Raw genomic sequence first — 3517 nt, 5'->3', positions numbered from 1 at the left:
TGAGTTTTCGTTCATGTTTAGTGCCTCAAAAATGTGGTTGTTTGCGGAAAAGAATAATAAAGAAAAAGAAGAAGAAGAAGAACTAGAGCTGCGAGCAGCTATAAAGGGCCCTCGCAACCCGGGCCACGTTGGGGTATATGCAAGTCGGGGGACTTGCACGTTGGGGTACTGTTAAATAGACAAGGACCATGGAAAATAGAAATGCATTTGCCGTGCCTTGTGTGTAAAAAGGTGCAGTAAAAGGCCAAAAATGATGCACAATTCCCAAAATAAATTCAAAAGTGTGGACTTTCTGATGTGTGTGCAAAGTTTCATGAAAAGTCGCTCGTTTGATATTCAAAACCAGCATCTGTTTATTTGAAAACATTGCATGGCACAGAGATGGTGTGTGATCAAATAAAAAGCTTTTTGATGACTCTTAATGTGGTGTCGCTGTGCAACACATATGTATTCATGACATAGTGAAGTATTGTGACAGTTTTGTAGGGTCCAGCAAACAGTAAATGTGTGACAGTTATTCAAGAAAAAATGTAGCTTTGAAGCAGGCTAACCAATGACATCATCTAAAGGGGAAAAAAGCACATGAGCAAGCATAGGTATAAGTAGAGGAGAAAAAGAGATGAAAGAAGTGCGAGAGATGGAACAGGAGAGGAATGCAGCTGTTTATGTATAGCTGTTGTAACAGGACAGATTAAATAACACTTTAACCTGGGGTTAACAGCGCCCTAGGACAGATAAACTCTTTAGTGTAAAAGTTTTCTGGGACAGATGAATCCCTTGGGGTCAAAGAGTTTGGGTTAGCACATAGTCTGTCTTAGGATAATGTAACCTCCATGGATGAATTAGTCCTAGGACGCTTTGACCTGCGGGCTAAAACTTCAGGGGGGTTAACCTGTCCTGTTATATTGTGATCATCGTCTTCGTGCATGTCCTCAGTGGCTTCTTCTGTCTGTGTGGCAGCATTTGATACATCTGTAGAACAAAAAAGAATGAAGAATCATGTTAGATCTGTGAAGTTTGGTTGTCTTAGGTGTAGTTTACAGAACAGTCGTGTGCATATTTTTAGCATGGTAGTGTCTTAATACAAATGCATATTATGTAATGCACTGTATATGGATATTACAGACGTAATATTTGACGGTGATCTTATATTCATAGTTTTTGCCCGTTAATAAATAATATAGCTAGTAAGTAATAAGACACGCAAAAATGGTATAGTTGAATCCTCTGGGTCAAAAAGCAATGTTTTAGGATTGTGTGATGAAATGATGAATAAAAGTAAGGATACGACAGGTACATAAATGGTTATGTAAGTGTAAAATTTGGCATGGTGTGTCCAGATACATGCAGGATAAGTATAAAATATTATGGTGTGTGATTGATTTTTTCTTAGTAAAAATTAGTATTGTAAAGGTCAAGTCACAGTATGTCCAAAAAATTTAAAAAAAAAAATCTATGGTATAGAAACATCATAATCAGGGGCAAAGACATAAACATAATAATAGTAATTAATAATGATAGAATTTAAATACAATCTTTTCCATGAATATGTCAGTTATTTTGAGAAGATACAGAAAAAAAAGAACTTTGAAGTGTCTATCAGTGGATGAAAGAGGGCAAGATCACAGCATAGCTACATGATATCAGTCACATTTGAAAGTAATCAAGTGTAGTATGTATTCACATTATATACATTGAGAAATTGCGGCTCAATAATCAGTCAGTGTTTTAGTTAACAGTCCAATGTTACCTTCAAGATATTCCTAACAGAAAAAAAGGAACGTGCATTAACAAAAAAATGTAAAAATGTCCATTGTCAAACATGTCATTCATTATACACAATGTGTAGGATGGGGATGCTTGCTGTGTTAGTGTTTGTGTGTCTTCCATGTCATATAGCTTACCATCACGGACAAATGCATCACATACATCCTTTATATCCAATGCAGTCTGGAGTTCTTTCACAAGCTTGGTTTTGAAGTCTATCTGTTTTTCAAGTGCTCGATTGACTCGAGTCACATGGACTAGTTGGTTCATTTGGGAATGAAGATCAAGGCTGCGCTGGTATAAGTCGTTGCGACTGAAAGCATGATCAATGCATGCATACTGTAATGACAAAGCATTCAATGAAAATCAGTCATGTTAGATTCCATGATTCTAAATAGCAGAGGTAACGTGTTGGTGCAAAACGTTGTGGTCGTGTTGCATGTTACTCAATGGCTGTGTGTGTCAAAACGAGTTTATTTGAAAGAATATACTAATATATACACACGGACATATATATTTATACAGTATAACAGTACCGCATGTATTGGTTTTAAGGAAAGAGTTGAAAAGCAGTGTTCAGAAAAAAGCATAAGACGCACAAAGTACCATTTCACTACATGTAATAAGTTGTCAAGTAGACATGTGAATTAAGTGGTTAAGATAGTGGCTACTGTGCAAGTAAGCTTCAATTGTCTCTAAAAGGTTAGCATATGTGTTCTACATGATATCAATGGCTAGACGTGCTCGTGGAGAAACATTACAAACAGAAAAACACACTAAAGGTGCCTTTAACAAACCTGTTAATAAATGAGAACTTAATACATATATGTATGGCATACTGTATATGATTGAGAAAGTTGTCCTGTTTAGTTTATGTATTGTATACTTACGGAAAAAAGTTGGCAATCTTTGCGTATGGAGATGATTAGAGGGTCTTTATCAAAAGAGAATTTGCTTGGTGATTTGTTCATGTTCTGTAGAAAAGCAAAGGAGTAGAAATAAATACAGTATCATACTTCATAAACATACAAGAAATTTGTAGCTGTATTAACCATTGTTGGTATTTGAAGTGATAATTTAGGAATAGAAGTGTAGTGATTGCAGAATTTATAGAGTGCTTACCTTGTATGACTTTGTAGATGGAAATGTCTTTTGTTGAAAGAGCTCTTTGTTGTCTACTATATATGCAAGGACAAGCATAAGTAGGTGTGGTTATGAAGTACTTGACCATTGAAATAAAGCAGTGGTATCAAATGTATGGACCGTGGTTTGGCTCAGGCCTGCAAAGGGGTTTAATGTGGCACAAGAGATAATCTTGTAAGGTACAAAAAATAATAATAATATAATAGGTATGCCTCTGAGTTTTCACAAATCTAGGTCGTCAAGTCATCTTTAGTTATTTCGCGCTTGAATCATCCAATCGGAAATGCTCCATAAAAAATGTATAGAGGGTGCGATTTATTGCAAATTGCACAAGAAATCTCTAAAAATTCATGTTAATGACAAGTCTGATGTGTGTGCAAAGTTTCACGAGTTTTCACACATGTATAGATAAAAAAAAACAAAGCAGCACTTTACTTGGCAACCAATGCATCGCTATAGCAGCAGCGTGCGACAAAATAAAAAACTTTCGATAAATTTGCATCTTAAACATCTTAAGATGAAACACACCAAGTTTGAACACGGTCGGATGAATTTTGTAGGAGGAGTTAAAATATGACCCCTAAAAAAGGCCACAAAAAAAGGCTAC

General features: G+C 35.8%; 1 long non-coding RNA gene across 1 annotated transcript; it reads right to left on the bottom strand.

The window, feature by feature from the left end:
• Positions 1-768: 768 nt before the first annotated feature.
• LOC144030080 (uncharacterized) lies at positions 769-2829 on the bottom strand. Its single transcript, XR_013287183.1, has 3 exons — positions 2658-2829; positions 1905-2106; positions 769-972 (listed from the first exon to the last, which is right to left on the bottom strand). It is a non-coding gene; the product is annotated as an uncharacterized LOC144030080 (long non-coding RNA).
• Positions 2830-3517: the final 688 nt, after the last annotated feature.

This window comes from Festucalex cinctus, chromosome 11, assembly GCF_051991245.1.
Source record: "Festucalex cinctus isolate MCC-2025b chromosome 11, RoL_Fcin_1.0, whole genome shotgun sequence".
Lineage (NCBI taxonomy): Eukaryota > Metazoa > Chordata > Actinopteri > Syngnathiformes > Syngnathidae > Festucalex > Festucalex cinctus.
Note: the sequence above shows the minus strand (reverse complement) of the source record. Positions and strands in the feature narration are given on the sequence as shown.